The sequence below is a fragment of the Anabrus simplex genome, chromosome 1 (assembly GCF_040414725.1).
Source record: "Anabrus simplex isolate iqAnaSimp1 chromosome 1, ASM4041472v1, whole genome shotgun sequence".
In the NCBI taxonomy this organism is placed as follows: Eukaryota; Metazoa; Arthropoda; class Insecta; order Orthoptera; family Tettigoniidae; genus Anabrus; species Anabrus simplex.
The window spans coordinates 479292782-479320708 of NC_090265.1; the positions used below are offsets into that span (position 1 = coordinate 479292782).

Consider the following 27927-nt stretch of genomic DNA (forward strand, 5'->3'; position numbering starts at 1 on the left):
CCCAAGGCTTAGTTAAAAGTTTCTAGGGTTCCTCGAAACAAATTACGGCTGGAAACACAGCTCTAGCGAGTCAAGTTGCCATCCGTCCAGCATTTTTATCATTCGTTCCTGCATCCGTAAGGAATGTATTATTTTAATTGTCCAGCATTTTTAGTACTATTCGTGTTTACTATGCGATTTGAAGGTTAAATGCAAAAATTATTAAAAATAACAAAAAGTATTAAATGAATTTTAAATGGATCGTGGCATCTGGCGCTTCGCCCAATCAGCAGCTACCAAGCTTGACGGGGATTCCCGCTTGGTGGTTAACCATCGCCTCAACCTCTTGGTTCATGATCAATTTGAGTGTTTTCTATACATTAAAACGTCAAAATATTAAAGACATATATTTTGGTCACATTCTCCCTTATCTGGAGTACGTGAAAAAAAATGTTACCATAGACTATTCTAAATTTTTGAAATTAAATGGTAGCACGTCTAGTGTAGATCAAAATTTCATTTCTGATAAGCAGATGTGTGGGTTTTTCAAAAGTAGCAATGAAATTGAGTAATTTAACTAATTTCTTAAAATTTGCAATTTTTATTACATTGAGTCATTTAGTGATTTAAAAATGCATCATTTTTATTTTCCTATTCCAAACAACAATACGGCGATTGAAATGGTGTTCTCTCTGATCAGCGATAGGCTGACAAGAGAAAGAAATCGTTTGTTGACATAGTCGGTTAAAAGGATCATTGTGGTATATTCAAAACACATGCCTTGTGAAGAATTGTACAAATACCTGTTGCAAGAACATAATGCATCTCTTCTTCCAAAAGTAAGCGCTGTGGACGAGAACCATCCCATAACCAACACAGCTTCAACACCGTCTGAACTCTTCACAATCAAAAGGTAAGCCGTTTTTATATTTTTAAATATGAACCCAAATCATTTCTCCTTCATTTTCTACCAAAACCTTGACATTTTCTGAGAAAATGGCCTGCATTTGAAAATTTCGACATAGCAACCCTGCGATATCCTAAGATACTCTTATACTGAATGTATCGTTCTTTAATGGGCTTTACTGTTGATGTTATTACTTGTTCGCACGAATTGTACTGCAGCTATACTAAATCGTCCGCGTTGACGCTACACAAGTAGTAGATAAAGTTTTTTTTTTTTAATGTAACGTCTAATATTATGGTTCGTGCGAGAATGGTATTGGAGATATTTACGATTTACACTTACAGGAATCATCGATTCAGATACTGCCCTCAAGTGCCTTATCTAATAAGGTTTTTTCTGCAAGTTCAACTAATAATTCATTAATTGTTTTAATCCGAGTCCACCTCTGTGGTGTAGTGGTTAGTGTGATTAGCTGCCACCCCCGGAGGCCCGGGTTCGATTCCCGGCTCTGCCACAAAATTTGAAAAGTGGTACGAGGGCTGGAACGGGGTCCACTTAGCCTTGGGAGATCAACTAAGTAGAGGTGGGTTCGATTCTCACCTCAGTCATCGTGGAAGTGGTTTTCCGTGGTTTCCCACTTCTCCTCCAGGCAAATGCCGGAAGGTATCTAACTTAAGGCCACGGCCGCTTCTTTCCCTCTTCCTTGTCCATTCCTTCCAATCTTCCCATCCCCCACCAGGGCCCCTGTTCAGATTAGCACGTAAGGCCGCCTGGGCGAAGTACTGGTCATTCTCCCCAATTGTATCCCCCGACCCAGAGTCTGAAGCTCCAGGACACTGCCCTTGAGGCGGTAGAGGTGGGATCCCTCGCTGAGTCCGAGGGAAAAACCGACCCTGAAGGGTAAACAGATGAAGAAGAAGAATTTTTAATCCGAAGCATATTCAAAGCAAAGCGAAACAAAATGAAACGCATCTTCTTACTGACCTCGGAAGGGTGGAAGATAACAGTTTCCGCTATCTGTAACCTCAGCAGTATGAGGGGATAGAGTTGTCAGCTCTATGCCTGACTGCCTATGCCTCTAGGAAATTAAACTCATTGCCAGCTGATTTTGCAGATTCCCAAGTTGTTATTATTATTATTATTATTATTATTATTATTATTATTATTATTATTATTATTATTATTATTATTATTATTATTATTATTATGCATTGGTGTTGTTCCCGTCAGGCTGCGAGGGGTCGTCTTTCTACATCTGTCCTCCACTTCACCCGATCTGCAGCATCGGGTGGGTGGATATCTGCATGTCCCACTAAGTACTTTTACGGTTTTCGGAGACGCCGAGATGCTGGAATTTATTCCCCGCAACGCAGGAGTTCTTTTACGTGCCAGAAAAATCTATCGTCACGAGGCTGACCAATTTGAGCACCTTCAAATATCACCGGACTGAGCCAGGATTGAACCTGCCAAATTGGGCAGCCGTCTGAGCCACTGAGATCGACAACCAGAGAACAGGCACTGCTACAGAGATACAACGGCTTCCACATCGCTGGCAACGGGTTCTCTACACTGCTGGGGACTACGAGCACTGGGAAGCTGTAGACGTATCATAGAGGTATCTCTTTTGTATCGGTTGTAATTAATAGTTGCCCCTAATAAAGAAAGATCTCGACACAGTAACCTTCACTTTATATATATATTTAAAAAAACAGCAATCTTCTTTTGTAGTAAGAAATTAAACCTGCTCGATGATGCCGTACTTTGCCAGCGTCGCATAAACTTCACGCCAGTCGGCCTGGCATTATATATACAGTGTTAATGTTTCTTAAGATAATCGGAACAGATCACAGCTCCAATTAGTTTTAAATACTGGGGTTTTGCTGTATTGAGGAATGTAGGCTATTGTTGCCAAGTCCATCAACGGCGATCATCGCTGACATGAAAATATTCAAAAACCCGTTAGCGATGTCTAGTGCAGATACTACACGATGTTGTTAAGTTGGTGTTGTCCTGATTGCGAACAAGTGGGTACCTGAAGGGGATGATGTGGGTTTGACACACATTAATGAGTCCAGATTGCGGACAGGCATAAAGTAGAGGCGCTTAAGCGAGAATATAATGAGCAAGATTATATCATTCTATATATGTCACGCTACTTACCTAGGTGGATTGTGGCGGCAGTGTGCATCACTAGAGGCACCTACAGTCCTAAGTACTTTAGAAAGCCCTTTTAATTATTAACAGGGTGATTCGAATTTATTCACAAACCAACTCTGGCAATAAACAAAGCGGCCGTCAGGCCTTTTCATTCTAAATTAAGTAACATATAACATTCCCATTACCTAAAATAAATGTTATATTTACAGTCAATATTTACAAATCTACATTTGCAACTTTCCTCAACAGCTTCATCACTACTCAATTCTGCATTGTTTTCAAAAACTGTTTTATTTCGTCGTTTTCTTCGTAGCGTTTTGTGATTTTTTACGATTTTTTCATCTAGCGCCATGTACTTCTTATTCCTTTTAACCCCTTCCACGTGGAGTTCCATTCTCATTATTTTTAGGTTGAAGTGCTCCGCTTCAGACTTTAAATTCTTGATAAGCTCCCTAACTCTTGGGTGCGGTCTTCGAAGCTGGCTATTAATCTTGTGGTTCAACCCTTCCACTGAGTTGTTCTTCAATAGGAATTCAGTATCCTCTTCAGTCCCGAACCTGTTTTCACATTCAATATGTTATATTTTGCTCAAATAACTTTAAAATCTAAAAAAAAAAAAAAATTGCTGATTTTTTAATGACTTGTAGCAAATATGCTACATCAGGACTCAAGAGTTGATTTTTCTACCATTATTAATCTCTTCCTTATATTTTATTGTATTATTGCAAGTAATTAAAATGACATGTAGAGTATATGCTACATACGGACTGAGGAGGGTATTTAAAAGAAATGTTAGCTAATTTCAGAAGCCATTTAACACTCTAGTCCTTTCCTCTCTCATGTTAATATAGCCATCCCTATGAATGCTAGGCTTTCTTATCAGAACATAAGGGCAATCAATAGCGCCTATTGCTGGAAAGCATTATCGTTCTTGCCATTCAAATTTTGCTGTCTCAAGTTTATGGACAGTTTTAGGGAAAGTGACCCAAAACATGTTTTTTCTCCTCACAATTGCATCCATAACACTCTCAATTAAGAAATACTGTACTTAGATTCAATCCGACATATTCAGCCACGCGGATAGACATTCAGGATCACATACAGAAAGTTAGATAACACTCCCCACTCTTGGCTCATTGGAATTTTCTCCTAGAAAGTGTTCCGCTACCCACTAAATATTTTTCTTCTCAAATCGGTAAAGATCCTTATAGTTAACTAATGATGAGTTCCTGCGAGGTTTATGCACTACTATGCAACGAAAAACCACAACATACTCAGCAATCACGCTTAAACTTTGTTGCTCTATCAAACAGGAGTCACCTATTGAGGTAACTCCAAAATCCGAGAGAAATTTCTCCTATAGAAGGGGAATTTATATTTTTTATTGACATGAAATTGGAGCATATTGCTCACAACCACATGTTGTGGATAATATCTCCTGGAGAGGAATATTGCTTGCAAAACGAGAGAACTTTATTAATACAGATGTGAGTAATCTGTCCAGGATTGGGATTAAAATGCAATTTCTCCATTTTATTGGTACCTCCCATTGTTCCAAGACATCTCTAGATGCATTTAAAAAAATTATTCAATAAGGATACAGTATTGTATGAGGAGAGAATATCCGGCTTATTCGATGGAGGAAAGACCAATTTCAGTACTGAGAGAACTTGGTTTTCATTTGAAGAAATTTTCAGGGAGAAAAGCTGTCATTGATAAGTCTGAATTGGCTAGGTCCGGTCACAGACATGTGTATACGTCTGTGGGTCCGGCTAATGACAGTACCATTGGGCTGGGGGCAAGTAAAGGGAGTAAGAACAGGGAAATGGCCCACAGGCCTCTGCTAGTAATATCCCCTGTGACAGTAACTGGTTACTGACAAGACCATTGGTGAACTTTATTGACTATTGAACTTTATTGGCTAGTGACAAGATCATTGGGCTCGGGGCGAGCTAAGGGGGTCTGGCAAGTGAAAAATAACTGAGTTCTGCTGACTTTCAGTAGCAGGTCTCTCTTATACACTCCACAGTGACTTGTACCTTACCTCACGTAAAGTGTAACTACAACAGTTACACGCCATGACACGTCACTCTCGAACTCCGCGGTTTCATTATTTTCACGGAATGTGAATGTGAGATATGATGCGAGCTCTATCGCGGATAACAGGAATTACCCTGCAGCCAATAGCAACACAGGAAAAGGCCAAACATCACTGATTGTCGTAGTGAAAATGAAATTCTACAGCCTGTTTCCAATCATTCGACCGTGTCAAGAATGCAATGAATGAAGCCCCAATCTAGCAGGGAGGATAGGAATTGTGCCGGCTGCCGAAGCCTGTCGCATTCCTCTGGGGCAATGGCAGATGAAGTGAATTTTTTTTTTTTTTTTTTTTTTTTTGCTAGTTGCTTTACGTCGCACCGACACAGATAGGTCTTATGGCGACGATGGGAAAGGGAAGGGCTAGGACTGGAAAGGAAGCGGCCGTGGCCTTAATTAAGGTACAGCCCCAGCATTTGCCTGGTGTGAAAATGGGAAACCACGGAAAACCATTTTCAGGGCTGCCGACAGTGGGGTTCGAACCTACTATCTCCCGACTACTGGATACTGGCCGCAATTAAGCGACTGCAGCTATCGAGCTCGGTAAGTGAAATGGTATTGGAGAGTATTGCTCGAACGAAAGATGACGGGGAAATATGGAGTACCCGGAGAAAAAGCTGTTCCACCTCCACTTTTTCCAGCACAAATCTCACATGGAGTGACCGGGATTTGAACCACGGAACCGAGCGGTGGGAGGCCGATGCACTGACGCCTGAGCCATGCAGGCTCACAGATTGTCGTAGTGTTGGATTTAATTTTTCTATACAAGAAAGAATGCTTCTAGGGAGAGATTGGTTGGTGGGTCCCAGACAAGCATTATCTCTCTTTTCATATATTTTACGTATCGTTTTACATTTCTCATGTTCACCGTCCTAAAAATGCGAACTACGCTAGGAAAGTGTAACCGTTTATATTGCACGGTTCAAAATCGGCACCACTGTCTGAGAAGTCACGGCCGGACAGCGGGTGACTCGACTATAAAGGAATTAACCAGACAAAGGTAATATCCCCGACCGGGCCGCGAGTCGAGCCTGGGGCCCTCTGAACAATGAAATAGTGAATATTGCAAATACAACCCTCAATAGACGGTTAGCATCAGGAAGGCTATATGGCCATAAAATTAGGCCCTATCCATATAAAGTACCGACTCTAAATTTTAATAATATGGTATGAATTATTCCTGAAGTAATTGTTGGTTACTACCCCTTATTATCGACAACTTTCCCTTCTAAAATTTGAACAATATAGAAATCTCCACGTGGCAGTATTAATCTTTCGAGTATTAAAAGAGAATATCCCATACTACTTATCTTCACAACTCAATTTCCTATCCTCTTTCCACCAGCATAACACACGTTCCGGCAGTACACTTGCTATCCCTCTCAGCAGGTCAGCAGCATTTAGCCGTTCCTTTGTTGCAAATGGAGCTAGAATATGGAATTCTCTCCCCCAAAACATTAGAGCCATAAATTCCTTAAATTCCTTCAAGTTGTCTTGCCGTGAGCATCTCCTCGATGGGTGCCGCCAGGCTGAATGAATCTGGTAGAGTGAATGTGTGTATGAATGTACGTTTACTGTGCTTAGGGTATTTTGTGTCATTCATCTTTTCATTTGTAACGATAGACATGACTAAGAATATTTATTGAGTTTATGTTATTTTGCTTCATACTTTGTTTCTAGTTTGTAATGGTAGTTTTAAGATAAGATTATGAATATTGCTCTCAGATGTACATTGTTAATGAAGTGTGGTTAAGTGTAAGAGAGGACCATGAGTCCTAACTTCGCCACTACAAATAAAGGCAAATATAATAATAATAATAATAATAATAATAATAATACCTTTCCTGAGCGTTATCATTAGTAGTTATTCAGAGATGTACAGGTGTATGATTTATGGCAGTTCCTTAATCGCAAACGATGTGTCGAGGCCTGTATGTTTAGTAAGAGCATGTATACATGTAGGGCATAATGATTGTTAGCTGTCAAGATGTAGGATATAATTTCATAACGGGTTATCCACGCGAAAACACGATACAAAGGGTTGAAACCTGCAATAATTCCGCCGCCCCCCTCCTACTCCTCCTCCAGCTCTTCATAGGACAGGTTATTGGATTGTGGGCACAGAAGAGTCAAGCAACTCAAGAGAACACATTCACATTCGCAACTGCTCGAGGACCGACCAGACAACGTACTTGGCATCACAAGTGTGTGAGTACCGTTCACATCTTTGACCTTGACTTCATTGTATAAAAGCAGACATTCATTACTCTCTTTTTTCCTCTCATGAGAGTGTGCCATTTCAAATAAAAATATTTCCGTAATGCTACAGACAGAGTTATTATAAGGCAAGAAAACCGGTTTTTCTGTGGTTATGTTTGCGCTGAGTGATTTACATCGTCTCACTCCTAGAAGGATTTCCAGGCTTTTCTATTTTATTTTTATAGCCATATTTCACTTCAAGCGTAAAATTTTAGTTCTCAAACCGTGCCTCAGAAGTCGGAAACATAGTTTTCTCTTATGATTTTTGCTAGTCGCTTTACGTCGCACCGACACAGATAGGTCTTATGGCGACAGTGGGATGGGGAAGGCCTGGGAGTTGGAAGAAAGCGGCCGTGGCCTTAATTGAGGTGCAGCCCCAGCATTTGCCTGGAGTTAAAATGGGAAACCACGGAAAACCATATTCAGGGCTGCCGACAATGGGATTCGAACCCACTATTTCCCGGATGCAAGCTCACAGCCGCGCGCTCCTAACCGCACGGCCAACTCGCCCGGTCTATCTTATGATTAAACATGCATATAAATTCATTTAATTTTGAACAACAAATTTAGGAACCTCTGATACATCCTTGGGCTCATCCGGCTTGGATAATACAACAACAACAATAATAATAATAATAATAATAATAATAATAAATGGTCTTAGATCATATTAACTATTTTTGGTTTTCGAAGACGCCGAGGTGCTGGGATTTTGTCCCACAGAATTTCTGTTACGTTCCGGTAAAAATACAGGCATGAGCCGACCAGTAGCGTAGCTAGGATCGGCCGATAGGGGAGGGATGTTACAAAAAGACAATGAAAGTGTTTGTGAGCGTGAATGCAAGACTTGTCATTATAAGGACACTGTTTCAAGTGAATTGTGTTTATATTCTGACTGCAGTGCACTATAAAATCTTACATTATAATACAGAACAAGAACAATATGATCAAGGAAAACAGTTTTACAGTGAAGGGTATGTTCAATTCACAATCTAACACACAATTTTCGAGGTTTCTTAGAAAGTAGATTCAACAGATCTGTTGGTTCTACAATTATGTGTCTGAATAGTTTCTGTTTATTTTTATTTTTTGTTCAAATTCCATGGGGGTTTCTAACCCCCAGTACTCCCTTTCTCACGGCTACGCCCCTGGAGCCGACGTATTTGAGCATTTTCAAATACCAGTGGCCTGAACCGGGATCGAACTCGCCATATTGAACTCAAAATATCAACGCTCAAGACTCATTCAGCCAGAACAACTTTTTCCACTAACAATTCTGATTCATTAGAACTTAAGATCACATAATTCTGTGCTTGTTTTAGAGTTATTTTCTGTAGTACTGCTAGGCATAGAACGCACTGTTAACTAGATAATGAAAAATATATTAGAACAATGACATACTTCATAATGTATAGCGAAAAAGTCAATATGTAAGTCGACTCTTTTTTAGTACAAGACGAAAAATAATCGCTTTAAGAATTGACGATTCTTGGGGAGGCATTTAATTGGTGATTTATTTTGTGTGCGTGCACTCTGAAACAGTTGTTTTTCGGACTAACAGCAGGTGCAAGAAGATAAGCCACTGAAGTCGTCGTAGCAGGCCAGTAGTCAGGAGGACGGGCTTTACCCATATTGGCGTAATTCTCGCCGTACTTCGTCCAAGTGCAATTACGTATTCAAATAGAGTTATGTTGATGTGAGAACATGGGGTGCACTTGTATGTAGTCATAGCTTTGTACGAAATTGCAAAATGCCCATTGTGAGTCCCAGTCTTTTTCCTATCATCCCCTGTCACTTTCACTTCTGCCTTCCATTTGTTTCCGTCGTTGGTGTCCTCACCTCATTATTTCGATATGTACTTTTATTTGGCCAACGGCCGTAGCCGTGTTGAAACACCGGATGCCGTGAGATCTCCGAAGTTAAGCAACATTGGGCGCGGTCAAGAAGTGGATGGGTTGCCACGCGCTGTTGGTGGGGGGGGGGGGGGGTAAGGGAATGGAGGAGCGGAAAGGAACTGGCCACCCTACCGTACGTAAACTCCGGCTCAGGCACACCTCTGTGGAGGTTTCGGACCTGCCTTCGGGCAGAATACACCCCCCCCCCCTTACTTTTATTTGAAATAACACTGCTCTCGAATGACCAACGAGTCTGATCGCCAACATTTAAGTCTTGTTTCTTTTATTGCATAATGACATTATTTTAACATATTCTTTAACTTGCATCTGTACGCTTTGCTGGCTGGTTTGGTTCTAGAAACATGCTCACTTAGCAAGCTGAATTATCTCTATTTAAGAGTAGTATCCATTTTACCAAAAAGTGTCCATGTTTTAAATTTGATTGGTAGAACTTTGCCATACCGAAAACGATGTCCATGGATCTCTCTTTTCTTTTTTTCTTTTTTTGAGACTATATTTCTTATTATTGTTCAGGTAGGTATATTGAGGTACCTTCTGAAAAATAATTCGCCCAATGCCCATTGAACCATTAGGCTGTTTAGGGGCCTGCGTCGTTAGCAATACCTTAGTGGACTCTTAAACAAAATGCATCATTATATACCAACAAATATAAGCAAGCATAAGAACATTTGTGATAAACAAACTGGTTGTCATATATCGCAACGAATATGAAAACACTGAGATGATACTTTATATTTTTCACTTCCCAAACAACTTTAAATTGTTCATAGAATTTAGAGCTTTTACTTAAAAATTACATGTAAAAATTCATTCTTTTCGTACTTCATACAAGTATAACTATTATAGTATGGTCATAAACTATACACCCAATAAACAGAGATTCATTGCTATGAAGATTTCAGACTCTCTAGACTGTCCGAGAAAAATGTGTCGAATATAATATTGTTGTTCTTTTCCGCTAGGTAGTCCTTTTTCTTTCTTGTTCTAGTTGTTCAAAGTTACATTAATATACAGAGTTCATCAAACTTAACGGGAAAAATTCAGAGAAGAAAAAAGTAGAAAAAAGAAAAGTATTATAAAATGGGTCCGGAAATGCATAATACATCATTACTCCTTCAGTTCTACACTGTCCACTACCTGTCCATAGGATCTCGCACATTGCGAGGACAAGTTTCATCCTTTCCATTTCTAGAGTGGCCTGTCACAGATGCGTAGCACCACGCATCCAAGAGTTAATAATGACTATGATTCCACAAGAAACAGCAGCAGAATGAGCATTACCGCCAAAGTAAGTTCGAAACATGGTAACGTGGATAAGGGCGAAGCAACCGAGTTTTTAGACAATCACAGTAATTCGCTCGAAATTTTAGTATTTTACGGTCATGGATAATACAGTTGTGGGGATGTGGGTTATTGTAGTCACATCCTAGTTCGTGAACCATGGACAACGGCTGAGTGGCCTAGTAAGTGGTCCTGAGAGTCGGGATACCAGTTGCTATGGAATAGGAGAGGGCATCTCGAACATATTCTGAGTCGTGGCTCTCCTTGTGCTCAGACGACTAGGACCATGCAATACACCAGTAGTCCCTAAACCGTTTGAGAATAAATTCTTACTTGGCCAATGTGTAAGCAGGATATGATCCAACTTCACTGAGCACGGTCAGGCTGCTTTAAGCAAGCCTCGGACTTAGACAAGTGACAAAGGCTTACTTCCATTTGGCAGGCCAGATACGGAAACAGCTTGGTGAACTATACGGAATTTGATCAAGTGCTATCAGTATTAATGGGCTTCTAGAAGATAAAAAGTAGAATTATCCGATAGCAAAGTGGATACTTCTGGCTGTGTTAGTGCTTAACGATGTTTGGGAAAGAGGAGATAGCGATGAAGAGAGATCATAAGATGTTCTTAACTGGAGTGAAAAGGGGAAGATCAGAGTGTAGGATAGGACTCTCATTAGGAGCACCTAGCATACAACATAGTTTCTGGTATGCACGTAACTGAACGAATGATGTGGACAGATTCAGCGGTTGGAAGAATTGGAACGGGAATTATCTCAGTGTATTCACTATGTGAAGGAGCAGATGAGTAAAAAGTAGAAAAGTTTTATGAAGTACTGAGTCACATCGTAGTCAGGGTAATCAGCAAGTCCAGGATAGTGCTAATAGGTAATTTCACTTCGAGAATTGAAAATCGAATTGAAGAATATGAAAAGGTGGTGGGTAAATGTGAGGAAGATATGGAAGTCAATAAGAATGGGGAAACGTTTACTGGACTTCTGTGAATGTATGGGAGTAGCAGTTGCTCTTCAAGCATAAGGCTGTTCACCGTTACACATGGGAGAGTAGGGGCACCAGATCCATAAAAGTCTATATCATAACTAACTTTAAAATCATAAAATCCATTAGCAATGTAAGGAATTCCAGAGATTTTTCGGTAATACAGACCACTATCTGATATGCAGTGACCTCTGCATCACTAGGCAGAAAGTTAAATTAGTCTGTAGTCGGATAAGGATATAAAATATCCTGGATGAGGAAATTAAACAGAAATACGAGTACATGGATATGGTTAGAGAAAAGTTTCAAACAATAGGCAGTCAGCGGGTTCATGAAGGAAGAGAACGGGTGGTATACAGGGATGCTGTAGTAAAAACGGGAAGGGAATTTCTAGGAACAACTGTGTGAAAAGATGGAAAAAAGAAAGCGAATGTCTTAGTGGAATGATGAAGTCAGGGATGCTTATAAACGCAAAAAAGAAGTGCATCAAAAATGGCTCCAAATATTAACTGATGTAGATAAGGAATTGTACATAGATGACAGGGAACAGAACGAAAACCTCATTGTAGAGTCCAAGACGAAATCATAAGAAGATTTCGGGGATAACCTGGAAAGACTTAGTCAAGCGGCAGGGATCTTTTCTGGTCTGTAGTAAACAATCTTATGAAGGGAAATGCATAGTTCATTGGATAAATCAGATGAACACTGAATCACTGGGCAGATGGAAGAAATATTTTGAAAATATTCGCGAAGTAAAAAGACATGTTTTTGTTAAAGTACCGAACAATGGAGTTCATGGCAGTGAAATTATACTTGAAGTGCAAAGATGGTAAATAAAGTACTGTATATTGTCACAATGCAGCAGGAATAGATGAAGTTAGGGCCGAAATGGTGAAAGACAGAGGGAAGGCAGGGATGAAATAGCTTCATAGAGTAATAGGATTGGTATGGAATGTAAGATATCTTCTGATTGGACGAAAACAGTAATTGTATCTATCTACTGTATAAGCAAACAGACAGAAATGGCCACAACAACTATCGAGGTATTTCATTGATCAGTATAGAAAGAAAGGTGTTCACTGGCATTTTGGAAAAGAGGGTTTTATCAATGGTCGAGAGTAAGTTGAATGAAAACCAGTGTGGTTCCAGATCACAGTGGGGCTGCCGGGACCAGATTTTCAGTATGCATCAAGTAATTGAAAATAACTATTGGAGGAATAGATTATGTTCATGTTTCGTAGAATTAGAGAAGGCATATAACAGAGTACCATGATAAATGTTCATTGTACTGAGAGATTATGGGATTATTATAAGCAATCGAAGGCAATTACGTTGACAATCGCGTCCTTGTGAGAATTTGTAGTTGAATGAGTTCTTGATTCAAATCCTTCACTTTGTTATTATAGTACACATGGCTTATTTACTGAAAGGCGTAAAGTGGCAGCAGTAGCGTAGCCAGGATTGGCCGATGGTGAGGGGTTATAGTTACAAAATGATGATAAAACACGATGAAGATGCGTGTGTGATGTGCGCATGCAAGGCTTGTCATTCATTCTAAGGACAATGACAAGTGAATTTTGTTGACATTCAGATTGCAGTACACTACCAAATCTGACTTTAAAATACAGAACAATAACAATACGATTAGGGTCAACAGTTTTACAGCGAATGGTATGTTTAGTTTACGATCTAAAATCCAACTTTCGAGACCTTAGAAAATAGGTTCAACAGATCTGTTGGTTCTACAATTGTCTCTGAATGTTTATTTAGTTTATTGTTTATCGTCAGTTTGTTTTTCTCTTTTATAACATTTCCATTGGGAGAGGTTCTAAACCCCAGTAACCCAGCCCCCTTCCGTTTGGCTATTTCTCTGAGTGACAGGGAGGAATTTCGTTAGGTGAAAATGTGTAAGCTGTTCGGCCTATGCGGAAAACTTTGTCTTAATGACAGACTGTGCTGAAAGCCTATCTTCGAGGTCGGAAAGAGATACTGCAAGTCATCATCATCATCATCATCATTATCATCATATGCAGTTTCCAGGTATTGGCCCGGTATGCTACGGCAAGTATGATATGAAGAATAGTATTTCCAACACTAAAGTGATATCAGTAGGGAGAAAATCCAGGTAGGGAATACGAAACTGGTACAGGTGGGTCATTTCGATTACTTAGGATGTGTGGCACTAAGACGGGCATGCACAGAGGTAACCAGTCTACTCCACTTACAATAGTATCGGGAGTACAAGCCTTTACCTCCCACTCCATAACCTCTAAAGACGGAGGAGGAACATTGGCTTTGAACTGAACAGTTAGTCACGAACAGTGATATCAGAATAAAGTGAAACACATTTTTATCGGGAAAATGTTATCTTAGAAACAAATGGTATTATTTTTTATTTCTTTTCAATTTAGCGGGAAGAATTCCGTACTATCTGTGCACTCAGGGCTCGTGAACAAGCACGTGCATGGAAGCATAGTTCTCACGCAGCGGAGTTCTGTATGATGAAAAGAACCGCTGATTCGATTTTAATTTAACAGGTATTGTTGCTTCTCCTTCATGTAAGGAGCTGGGGACATCCTGAAACTCAGCTCCGTGTACTAATTTGTGCGTGAAGGTTCATCTGATAACATGTAGACATGTGGTATCTTTATTGAGGTGTGTATTTGTAATTAACTTGGACGAAGTTGGAGGGGAGGCAATCGTGACCTGTATGTTAGGTGTCATCCCGACATCTACCTGGAGTAGAAATGATAAACCACTGAAAAACACTTCTAGGATGGACGAGAGTGAAATTTTAACTTATTTCTCTATTCAGCTATGAAAGCTGTTCTCAGAATAAATTGTAAAAACAATATGACACAAGATATCAAACATTTAGCTAAGGCCACAATCAGGGTGCGAAATCAGAAAGAAATGGTGGGGGGCGGGGGGCGGAGAAGGAACATAGGGCTTAATTACTAGTGTTTACTTCAGGCAATAACCGGCAGGGGAGGGGGGTATAAAATTACCCTGTAAGTTAATTACTTCCTCCCCCAGAAAAATGTAGGTACATTTAAAATCTTTTTGTTTGAATTCTGTTATAACAAGAATGATAAACATTAGAAAGTTATTCCAATCAGCTGAGAAGTTTATGAGAGTCTGTTTCTTTCTTAAGAAACGCCAGACCGCGCACGATTTGTCCTGATTTATTGTTTTAATAGTGGGACATTTCTCTGCTGACTGAACGAATTTGTCAGCTTGTACACCCCTGAAGTGAATATCTACGTCCTATTGGCTACTTATCGGAAATATACGCTCCTCAAGAAGTACAGGAGCTACTTAGAGCAATGACAAGGGTGGAGTTACATTTTGGCCGGACTTGCCACAGTGAAACATGAACAATAGGCTGCAGGTGCGGATTGCCACTGCTGCGTTTTTAATTGCTCAAGGTCTGCCAGTCGTTTGTATTATTGCTCATGTTTTTATGAAAATATACACAGTAAAAAATCATTCATTTCAGTAATAAATCATGTGTGTTCTGCATTTTCCTCGTTATTTTATAAAGAAAGATTCCCCACCGGGAAATTTTAGTGGGGCGGGGAACCTTTGAGATAAAATCGTCGTTGGGGGAAAATACCTCCGCCCCCCCCCCCCCCCCGAGATTTCGCACCCTAGCCACAATTATATTTTTTAAACCATTAATTCAGAAACCAATTTTAAGCAAACATGTACCTACTGTATGTTGTTTCCCAGAAATAATTCATGTTAATCCAATGTACAATACAAATATCACACACGATTTGGAAGGTCGTAAAATTACATCAGCGACAAGTGAACGTTTGATTCCAAAAATATATCTTTTTGTAAGATTAATCATCCATGAATATTGCGAAAAAAATTACTTTCATTTTGGTAGACTGCAATGAGAAACATTAATTTCTTCGTTTTGGCCCTTTCCCATTTTTGAGTCGACACATAGTGTACTAATAGATTTGACCGAGTTTTACGGCCGGATGCCCTTCTTGACGCCAACCCTATGTTACGTGAAGAAGAAGAGATGTGTCTTAATACTATTACAAACTCTCAGTCCCCGAGTCCGAGGAAATAGCTATGCGCAGTTAAAATCCACGGCCTGGCAGGGAATCAAACCCGGTGTTTTCTGAACAGAAGGCCATGACATTGACCATTCAGCTTAATAGCCGGACAATGGAACTGCTGACACCATAAGTAAATTCTTTCGATGAATTGTAACTGTATGTTTAACTGTCCTGAAATTGCTGTAGAGTTGAATATCGACTTATGAAGAATCAGCTGGTAACGAGAGTGGTACCGATGGTTCTGTACATACCTTTAAGTACGTGCATGACCCGATTCAACATTGTTCACTACATCACGCATACTGATCAACGGTACTAATCTACCATGGAGACACAACCTCACCGTGACTTGACTCTTAACCATATACCGCACTAAATTGTGCGAAGAACTTCATGCTATGAACGAAGAAGGTCACGGGAATGACAACTACACTTTACTTCGGGTCTCAAGGTTTTTTGGATTGCTTTTCTTCGTGTGGTCTTCTTTCTAACATGCCCCTTTGGACAGACTTGTCGATGCAACGAGTTATCCCAAAATCTAGTACAGTAAAACCTGTGTAAGTTGATCACTTTTGGTTCCGATCAATCTGGTCAACATATAGAGGTGGTCAGGTTACAAAGTTCATACACTGACCTGTGAAAATGTAAATTATGCAGCTCTATTTAATTAATAGATCTCAGGAGGACATATAGGGATAATAGTTCATTTTTCCTTTTGAATGATATATTATTATTATTATTATTATTATTATTATTATTATTATTATTATTATTATTATTATTATTATTATTATTATTATTATTATTAAGTAAGAAAGAAGTCAGCTTTACGACAAAAATATCTTACTTTATTGAATGAGAGTTAAACAAAGATGGAGTCAGGATATATTATTCATAAGTTTGAAGTGACAGGCATGAAAGTTGCGAGAGTGATTTCTAGTACAAACAGGTAGAAACAATGGCAGGAGGGTACTAGAAATGAGGAAATCAAGGCTAAGTTAGGAATAAACTCGATTGTTGGAGCTGTACGTATAAACCGGCTTCGTTGGTAGGACCATACGAAACGAATGGAGGAGGATAGGTTACCTAGGAGTAGGGTTCACTAACCAAACTAACCCCATGGTACTAAAGCCCTGAAGGGCTTTGGCCTAACAAGCGACCGATATTCACACGAAGAATCATTGTTGGATGCGCTTGAGAACGGTTGGCTGTTGAGAGAGCTCTTGCATTATTGTAGTGATAAAGTAGTGAAAACCTATTGAAATAGCTTAATTTTGTGTATATCTGATTCATTTAGTGCTGTTTATATATTGGTGTTTAGTGCTTGTTGGTAGAAATTGGGAGTAGTAATAATTATTTAAATTTTGTAACAAGTAATTCGTCTTCAGTAAATTACGTTTTCTAGGTTAAGTAGGCTAGCTATTATAGGTGCACCTTGTTTCGAATTTAGGTTTAGGTAATACTTTAGGTAACAATATTAACTTTAAAAATATTTGTAAATATCTCTAGGTTCGTTGGTTGTACTTACAAAGGCAGATTATCATAAGGAATAGTACCGTAACTTCTGCAGCAACTTCTCCGGTATTTCGTATAGATATACGTTCAAACTATCGCGGAGGTAATAATTTACTACATTAAAAAACACGACACGCCTGTAAACTTCCATTTAAAAAGAAGTTAAAGAGATTACACGGTAATAGTTAACAGTCGTATTGTTATTGATTATTGTCGCTCCTCATATTCAAATATTGCATTGTTGGCTACAGTCGTGAACAAAGGGTGTAGTGTAGTCAAGTGAATATAAATAAAAATCAGCTGACCTTGTATTCCATTCATTTGTACTTCTGAGTAGGTAGTTAGTATCCGTAATTTATATTTCGCTCCCTCGATATTTCAGTATTTATGAGCGGTTAGCTAATAATAATAATAAAGTTCATATATCCCAGTAATTGCAGTTCAAGTCCCTGGAGTAGTAGTAGTAATTTTGATAGAAATATTTGAGAAATTATTGTAGACAACCTCGTATTTTTCAGTAGGCCTAATTCAGGACACTTTTATTCTCCGTCCCGTGGAGTAGGGAAAATAATAGTAATCCACCAGCTGTAATAATCACATAACCACATTTCAGTAGAATTGTAGTGAAGATAAGGTATACGGTAATATATTAGATAGTATCTTGCCAGTTATATTCGTGTTTTTCTTCGTGTACGGCAATCCTTTCGATACTTAAGCATTTAACCAAACGCAGTGTAGTGTAGTGTAGATACATTGTAGTATAGATACAGTACATTTAGATAGTGCCGTATCTTGTCTGCTATATTCGTGTGTTATCTTTCGTGTGTATCTATTAGACCCTAATACTAATAGTAATTTGTCTAAGCATTTAGCTTCGTTGGTAATCTTTGAGTACAGTAGTTCTTGCAAATTTCATTTCTGTTGTGCTTAGTAGTGACATACGGTACGGTACCGGTATCGTAATTAGGATACGTCTGAAAGTAGTTTTAAAATTACTGTAGTGTACTGTACAGTAGTATACGAGGAATATCCTATTAGAAATTAGTGTGCTTATTTTGTTATTGTAAAATATTTGTGTAGTACTGGTGTAGTAGAGGTATCCATAGAAACTCTTACTAAAATATTGTTGAAATTAGGATAGGCTTAATTGCAGTTTGGAATTGTGTAGTTCTTGTGTATTACTTTCGATATTCAGTAATTAACAGCAGTTTTTATCCTGTTAGGGGTTGTAGGATTAAAATAAAATTACAGCACGACTAAGTAGTATTGTAGTGTAGTCGTATATTAATTACCTTATTGTTGTGTAGTATCCCAGACAATATATCCCTCCGTTCATTTATTTTTTTGCAAATAAGTTACTTTATTTTTTAATTTAAAATTTTCCCCCCGTAAAGAATGGCTAAGGAGCGCGAGTGTACTTATTGTGGGTGTGGTGAGGCATTGAGGGGTATGAGAGAGGAGTTGGAAAGTTTGAGGGAGATAATTAGGATTCTCACAGAAGACAGGAAGGAAGATAGGACTCCCTCAAACAATGCACAGGTTACAGTAGGTGTACAAGAGGGAGGGGAAGGAAAGGGAGGAGTTGTAGAAGACAGGTGGTCTAATGTTCTAAGGGGAAGGAGATTGCAGGCCAAGGGCTCTACTCAGGATCAGAATTCAGGACAGGTGTCTGTGCGAAATCGGTACGAGTCACTCCAGGTAGAACAACAGAGGGAAGATGAGGGACAGGGAACTGTTGCTGAGATGCATGGAAGTAGGAGGAAGGGAAAAGGTAGGAAAGGGAAATGTAGAGTAGAGGATAGGAAAAGACAGGTGGAACAGGGTCATGGGAAGGAGAAAAGGGAGGAGGAAGTAGCTTCTGCAGCTATCAGGAAAGATAGGGCTGACCAGGAGGGGAGGGGATCAAATGAGGTGGGTAGGGTTGAGGCTCTGGTCATGGGGGATTCCATCGTTAGACACGTGGGGAAAGTGTGTGGAGGAAAGGGAACCAGGGTAGAATGTTATCCAGGAATTAGGTTGAGGCAGATGTTGAGGAAAGTAGAAGAGAGGGAGGAGGGGAAGGAGAAGGTGGTAGTGTTTCATGTTGGTACCAACAACGTAAGGCAAGCTGATATAAGTACCAACATAGTTGGAGATGTGTGGGATCTGGTAAATGCAGCACGGGTGAAGTTTAAGAAAGCGGAGATTGTTATTAGTGGAATACTGTGTAGGAGGGATACTGACTGGAGGGTGATTGGGGATTTAAATGAGACTATGGAGTGGGTATGTGGGAAACTGGGAGTGAGATTTCTAGATCCTAATGGGCGGGTAGGAGATAGGGATCTGCGCTCGGATGGCCTTCATTTAAACCGCAGTGGTACGTATAAGTTAGGAAATTTGTTTGGAAGGATAATAGGGAGGTACATTCAGGGAAACGGGATGGCCTAGGGAGCGGTGATAAGGGAACAGGGAACTGGAAATCAAGTAGGGATGACATAAAATTGTTAGTGTTGAACTGTAGAAGTATTGTAAAGAAAGGAATAGAATTAAGTAGTTTAATAGATATATATTTACCAGATATTGTAATAGGAGTTGAATCATGGCTGAGAAATGATATAATGGATGCAGAAATTTTCTCACGGCACTGGAGTGTGTATCGTAGAGATAGGATAGGAAAGGTGGGAGGGGGAGTTTTCATTCTGGTGAAAGAAGAATTTGTAAGCTACGAAAAAGTTAAAGATGAGACACATGAAATTCTAGGTGTAAGGCTGATTTCTAAAGATAATAAGCAACTTGATATATTTGGAGTGTACAGATCGGGAAAGGGTATCACTGATGCGGATTCGGAATTATTTGATAGGATAGTCAGTTATGTGGGAAACGACATGGAAAGAAATGTGATTGTAGCGGGAGATCTGAATTTGCCAGATGTAAATTGGGAAGGAAATGCGAACGACAGGAAGCATGACCAACAAATGGCAAATAAGTTAATATGGGAAGGACAGCTGATTCAGAAAGTGATGGAACCAACCAGAGGGAAAAATATCCTGGATGTGGTGCTGATAAAACCAGATGAGCTCTATAGGGAAACTGAAGTAATAGATGGTATTAGTGATCATGAAGCTGTTTTTGTGGTAGTTAAAAATAAATGCCATAGAAAGGAAGGTCTTAAAAGTAGGACTGTTAGGCAGTACCATATGGCTGATAAAGCAGGTATGAGGCAGTTTCTAAAAAGTAACTATGATCGGTGGAAAACGGTAAATAAAAATGTAAACAGACTCTGGGATGGGTTTAAAGAAATTGTTGAGGAATGCGAAAACAGGTTTGTACCTTTAAGGGTGGTAAGGAATGGTAAAAACCCACCTTATTATAATAGAGAAATAAAGAGACTAAGAAGGAGGTGCAGACTGGAAAGAAATAGAGTTAGAAATGGCTGTGGAAGTAAGGAGAAATTGAAGGAACTTACTAGAAAATTGAATCTAGCAAAGAAGGCAGCTAAGGATAACATGATGGCAAGCATAATTGGCAGTCATACAAATTTTAGTGAAAAATGGAAGGGTATGTATAGGTATTTTAAGGCAGAAACAGGTTCCAAGAAGGACATTCCAGGAATAATTAATGAACAAGGGGAGTGTGTATGTGAGGATCTTCAAAAGGCGGAAGTATTCAGTCAGCAGTATCTAAAGATTGTTGGTTACAAGGATAATGTCGAGATAGAGGAAGAGACTAAGGCCAAAGAAGTAATAAAATTTACATATGATAACAATGACATTTACAATAAGATACAAAAGTTGAAAACTAGAAAAGCGGCTGGAATTGATCAGATTTCTGGGGATATACTAAAGACAGTGGGTTGGGATATAGTACCATATCTGAAGTACCCGGTACTTATTTGATTATTGTTTGGTCGGAGGAGCTATACCAGATGAATGGAGAGTTGCTATAGTAGCCCCTGTGTATAAAGGAAAGGGTGATAGACATAAAGCTGAAAATTACAGGCCAGTAAGTTTGACATGCATTGTATGTAAGCTTTGGGAAGGCATTCTTTCTGATTATATTAGACATGTTTGTGAAATTAATAACTGGTTCGATAGAAGGCAATTCGGTTTTAGGAAAGGTTATTCCACTGAAGCTCAACTTGTAGGATTCCAGCAAGATATAGCAGATATCTTGGATTCTGGAGGTCAAATGGATTGTATCACGATTGACCTGTCTAAAGCATTTGATAGGGTGGATCATGGGAGACTACTGGCAAAAATGAGTGCAATTGGACTAGACAAAAGAGTGACTGAATGGGTTGCTATATTTCTAGAAAATAGATCTCAGAATATTAGAGTAGGTGAAGCTTTATCTGACCCTGTAATAATTAAGAGGGGAATTCCTCAAGGCAGTATTATCGGACCCTTATGTTTTCTTATATATATAAATGATATGAGTAAAGGAGTGGAATCAGAGGTAAGGCTTTTTGCGGATGATGTTATTCTCTATAGAGTGATAAATAAGTTACAAGATTGTGAGCAACTGCAACGTGACCTCGAAAATGTTGTGAGATGGACAGCAGACAATGGTATGTTGATAAACGGGGCTAAAAGTCAGGTTGTGAGTTTCACAAATAGGAATAGTCCTCTCAGTTTTAATTACTGCATTGATGGGGTGAAAGTTCCTTTTGGGGATCATTGTAAGTATCTAGGTGTTAATATAAGGAAAGATCTTCACTGGGGTAATCACATAAATGGGATTGTAAATAAAGGGTACCGATCTCTGCACATGGTTATGAGGGTGTTCAGGGGTTGTAGTAAGGATGTAAAGGAGAGTGCATATAAGTCTCTGGTAAGACCCCAACTAGAGTATGGTTCCAGTGTATGGGACCCTCACCAGGATTACCTGATTCAAGAACTGGAAAAAATCCAAAGAAAAGCAGCTCGATTTGTTCTGGGTGATTTCCGACAAAAGAGTAGCGTTACAAAAATGTTGCAATGTTTGGGTTGGGAAGAATTGAGAGAAAGAAGAAGAGCTGCTCGACTAAGTGGTATGTTCCGAGCTGTCAGCGGAGAGATGGCGTGGAATGACATTAGTAGACGAATAGGTTTGAATGGCGTTTATAAAAGTAGGAAAGATCACAATATGAAGATAAAGTTGGAATTCAAGAGGACAAACTGGGGCAAATATTAATTTATAGGAAGGGGAGTTAGGGATTGGAATAACTTACCAAGGGAGATGTTCAATAAATTTCCAATTTCTTTGAAATCATTTCGGAAAGGGCTAGGAAAGCAACAGATAGGGAATCTGCCACCTGGGCGACTGCCCTAAATGCAGATCAGTATTGATTGATCGAAGGTATGCAGATTACGAGGTTTCGTGTGGTCAGCACGACGAATCCTCTCGGACGTTATTCTTGGCTTTCTAGGCCGTTATCTCACCGCCAGATAACTCCTCAATTGTAATCACGTAGGCTGAGTGGACCTCGAACCAGCCCTCAGATCCAGGTAAAAATCCCCGACCTGGCCGGGAATCGAAACAAGGGTCTCCGGGTAAGGGGCAGCCACGCTACCCCCACACCACGGAGTAGTGTTACCAGATGAAATTCCCGGAACCAGTAGCGGTGATTAGAGGATGGGGCAAAAGGGGGGGGGGGGAAGCATTCCCCACTTTGTGGAGAAAACATTACATATCGTCGCTTCACCGGTAAAACGTTGTATCCCACAATACTCTTCCTATCCATTATTCTCCTTAAGACTGGTCAGGCCTCCCAGCCACATATGGATACGCAGTCCATCAGAACAATGTCCGTTGTGTTCATTTTCCTATGTCGGCAATTAAACGAAAATGAACCTTACATGCATTATACACTAGGAGTGCGTAAATACGTAATGCAAACGTACATTCCTACAGTACGGTACTGTAAGGTTCATTTTCCTTTACACATGGTCGAGCGACGATATTTATTACATTTTAGCTGGCTGAAACTAGGAATTATAGGAACGATTAAAAAAAAAAAATATTTATAAAAGCCCTGTTGTCTTATCAGCTAATTCTTCCCTTTATTTTCTTTAACTATTAACAACATCATTAGCAGAAAGACGCACAAAATGTCGTTCAAGGCGGCTAACCGATTTGTAGCTTATAGCGCCACAGCAAGTAGTGGAGACTTTGCATGTGCTGTGAGGAAGGGTATCAGGGGTATATTTTTTCACCGAGGTCATGTACATTCGTCTGCCAGTCTGTCAGTTTCTCAGTGTGTAGTCAAATACTAACTGATTTTTAGTTGTATAATCACACCGCACTTCTATTTTATTGTAATACAAAGGGCACTAGGAAAGTTTGTACATGAGTAATATTGTTCCTTTGGTGATAGTTTTATTACATAGTATTCAACCAAAATCTCAAAAAAAAAACTAAAAAAAAAAACTATTACTACCACACTAAAGTTGGGAAGCTGTCAAACTTTACCTCTCTGCCCACTGTCGAAATTCGCTCAGAGAGCATAACAAAACTTACAATTTTATGGCTTTTTATCTTTCCAGTTTTGATGTATATACACAGCCCACCCGCTATATCCCACAAACCCGGGTACTTTGTGTTGTCTAATTCCCAATGGTCGCTACTGCCCGGAACAAAGGTCACCTCAGGAATAAAAGTAGGACAAACTAGGATACCAAGATTAAATAATAAAACTGTGTCACACGATATATAAATATTTAACTACTGAAACATTGTACACATGTAACACAATTAAAATACAGAAATTCTATACCAGCAATATCATTGATAGAGAGCCTTGCTTTCGTGGCTTGGGACACAAGTATAACATTGAGAACAGGGAACTTACTGGTATGTTTAAGATCTTTAAGTCTTTAGGCTTTCTCAGTTGTGAAATTACCAGCGTTTCGCTCCAGTGTAGCAGTGGGCTCATCAGTTAGATTGCTACACCTTTCCAAGACTATGGTATGTTGTTTGGAACAATCACAAATTTCTCTGTGTATATTTTCAGAAGGTTTCGACACCCAAGTAATGTTCTACAGGAAATGTCAACTGCGATTTTGAGAGATTCACTCCAAATAGTACAAAATCATTTGTATAAATCTATGAATTGATGACTCAAACAAGAACATGACTTAAAAGTTATTTGAGTAAATATAATCCATTGGGGGGTAGCTGCCCGAAAATAAATATTGCAACATAAAAAATTCAAATTAAAAATAATTAAATGTATTTTCTTATTGTCCTTAAGGATTAATCCAAGAACCTTTGTGGTTTCCCTAGATTTAGAGCAGCTATCTTAAGTGGATTTCCTCTCTCTTGATGCTTTCACGGCCCGTATTCCAGGTATGATAATGAGTTTCCGAGCTTTTAACGTGTCAAAATTTTTTATAGCTTTAAGTTTTATCTTGTATAAAACACTAAGATACATTTCCTCAATAATGTACTTCATGCAAACTCATCCATTTGAAACATGCAAACTCCTTAAAAGGATTGGAAATAATTATTAATATTAATGAATGCAAAAGAAGCAGGTAGCTCTCACGCACCTCATTCTCGAAACATGTCTTCAGCGACACGGAAGGCTTTTTCCAAAGATAAAAAATAAGATTATAAAGGTTCAAACATATTTAGAACAAGGCAGGGAAGAGAGCGAGAGCCACCTCATTTTTTTAATGTGAGAGCAGCTCACGATATTCAGCATCAACAAGGTTACGAAGGCTGTAACTCTGACTGTATACATGCAGAAATAACTGTTATGTTTATGTTGGCTTTAAATTTGCTGAACGCAGTACTATTTCCTGTAGGCCTTAAACACCCCAAAATTTGTGTTACAGTCGTCACTACATTAAGTTACACATTTGTGAAGAATATTACTTGTTTAATTAATGTATCAGTAAATTGCAACTGTCTCCGATGTTCACAGTCAGTACTTTGTAGGTCAATATTATCTTACTATGAATGCCACGGTTCTCGTGGTCAAAATATTGATTTACTACTCGGAATAATTTGGTAGCATTGTGGTCGCTTGCACCTGAAGCAATGTCTTTTAACGAATTCATTACAACATCCACATACTGTGATTTAAATATACGCTATTCGCAAATAGCTTTAGTTTTAGTATGGCCACAGGTCATTTTTGAGTCAATTTTGAATCGTCACACACTTTTTCAACAATGGCACTGTACAATCCATGGATTTATACGAATAGTGGTTGTCATAGCGTAAAAGGCCAATGGACCCTCGGCACCAGAGCCATCTAGAGTTAAAGCCGGAGGGCACGCTTGGCAACGCTGTATCTATCTGTCAAGCGGAGGCCGAGAAATAAGGGGGCGTGTCCGATTTTGAATGACTTCACCCATATTCACTACATTTAGACCAACACGATGATTATGATAAATGCACACTCTTCGTAAAATGGTATTAAGAAATACACACATCAGTAAATACCTTACTGAAGTTAGAAATACACATTTTACATGAATAAAAACGAAACACTTTAAGAACAGTACTCACAAGCTCAATTATTGTGGAGCGTTGACAGCTTCCTCCGCTTAGTGTGTTTATCCTCACTGCTGACATAACTCGTGTTCTTCATCTGCTTTCAGTACTTATTTAACACGACATTGGAAAATGTAGACAATAAACCATCTATCGCACCATTATTGTCACGCCCACAGTGACGGCGTTCAAACCACAACTGTTGATTGTCATCTCTTCCTAAAGCAGCTCAGGATAGAGAGAACAGGAATTTTTTACAATTTCCACAATCCGGGTAGTCTTCGTATACCACTGTTCTACAAACATACAAGACACCACTAACCCACGCCTGAAGTTCTTCAAAATAGGAATCACCTGTTTCATGTCCAACTCGTTGGCTGAATGATCAGCGTACTGGTCTTCGGTTCAAAGAGTCCCGGGTTCGATTCCCGGCCGGGTCGGGGATCCTTCATTGATTAATTCCAATGGCTCGGGGGCTGGGTGTTTGTGCTGTCCCCAACATTCCTGCAACTCACACACCACACATAACACTATCCTCCACCACAATAACACGCAGTGACCTACACATGGCAGATGCCGCCCGCCCTCATCGGAGAGTCTGCCTTACAAGGACTGCACCCGGCTAGAAATAGACACACGAAATTATATATTATACCTGTTTTATTACTCTGCAGGAGACCTAAACAAGCGTCACAGCTTATCCTTCTAGATATTGTCCTTAGTGTAAACCCAGAAATGTACCCCTGACATCTCAAAATGCCCACCAAAAAAATTCACATGATAAAAGTCAGTCTACCGGGCGAGTTGACCGTGCGGTTAGGAGCGCGCAGCTGTGAGCTCGCATCCGGGAGATAGGGGGTTCGAATCCTTCTGTCGGCAGCCCTGAAGATGGTTTTCCGTGGTTTCCCATTTCACACCAGGCAAATGCTGGGGCTGTATCTTAATTAAGGCCACGGTCGCTTCCTTCCCATTCCTAATCCTTTCCTGTCCCATCGTCGCCATAAGATCTATCTGTACCGAGCTCGATAGCTGCAGTTGCTTAAGTGCGGCCAGTATCTAGTATTCGGGAGATAGTAGGTTCGAACCCCACTGTCGGCAGCCCTGAAGATGGTTTTCCGTGGTTTCCCATTTTCACACCAGGCAAATGCTGGGGCTGTACCTTAATTAAGGCACGGCCGCTTCCTTCCCACTCCTAGCCCTTTCCTGTCTTATCGTCGCCATAAGACATATCTGTGTCGGTGCGACGTAAAGCAACTAGCAACTTATTACTTCCATACTGAGCCCAGTATTATCTGTCTTGATGGAATCAGACATTTCTAATTGGTTACAGCAAACTTCATTTTTCCGTACCATCAGCACTACCACCGCAACCCTAAAACACCCTTAATCCTAATTTTCATCTCACTTTCTAGGACTTGAAGTGCAGTAAAATAATTGTAGTTACAACAATAAACTATAAGTACTGACTAAACCTTCTTTCTAAGTTGTCACTTTGAAACTTTCTTGACAGTAAATATTTTGCTTCCACAGTTCCAAATGAAACTCGAAACTTTTTGAGTAGGACCTATCTTCTTCTTTTCAGTGCAAATAATAATAATAATAATAATAATAATAATAATAATAATAATAATAATAATAATAATAATAATAATATTTGCTTTACGTCCCACTAACTACTTTTACGGTTTTGGAGATGCCGAGGTGCCGGAATGTAGTTCTTCAGGAGTTCTTTTACGTGCCATTTTCTTGTTTACCATACTCTACATTTCCAGGCTCCTACTTTCAGAATTTTTCTTTTAACACTTTTCGATGACACATATTTTGGCAAATTTGGGAAAATAATTGGACCTGCATCAGGGAGAAGCTCATTAGGTTTAGGTGGTAATATAGTTACGTTGACTTTACTATCACAAATGTTATTCCCTGTTGAAAAGTTTTCTTGTGTGACATGTTTTATGCATACGACTGAATCCATTCCAGGTTCCCAATTATCCCGTTTAAAATGACAAATTCATTTTTGTTTTAATTCCTCATCTGAAGGGAAACTAAACGAGATAACAAAACCTTTTTAATGCTGTAGTTGTTACGATACATGGAAACACAACATTTTCTGGGCATCTGCAAATACACGAAACATTTTATTAATAAGCCAAATTCAGTCCGCAACTTACGAATAATAACGTTATTGATTTAATGTCCCACAAACTACTTTTACGGTCTTTGGGAGACGCCGAAATGCCTGAATTTTGTCCCGGAGGAGTTCCTTAACGTGCCAGTAAATCTA

At 39.4% G+C, this 27927-nt stretch overlaps 1 protein-coding gene across 1 annotated transcript in view; it reads left to right on the forward strand.

Annotated features, from left to right (window-relative positions):
* The first annotated feature begins 7278 nt into the window (after positions 1-7278).
* Positions 7279-27927, forward strand: part of LOC136867423 (hatching enzyme 1.2) — a 103473-nt gene continuing 82824 nt past the window's right edge. The window contains exon 1 of the mRNA XM_067144629.2: positions 7279-7348. The gene's annotated coding sequence lies outside the window, so the exon portion shown is untranslated. The remainder of the gene's footprint in view (positions 7349-27927) is intronic.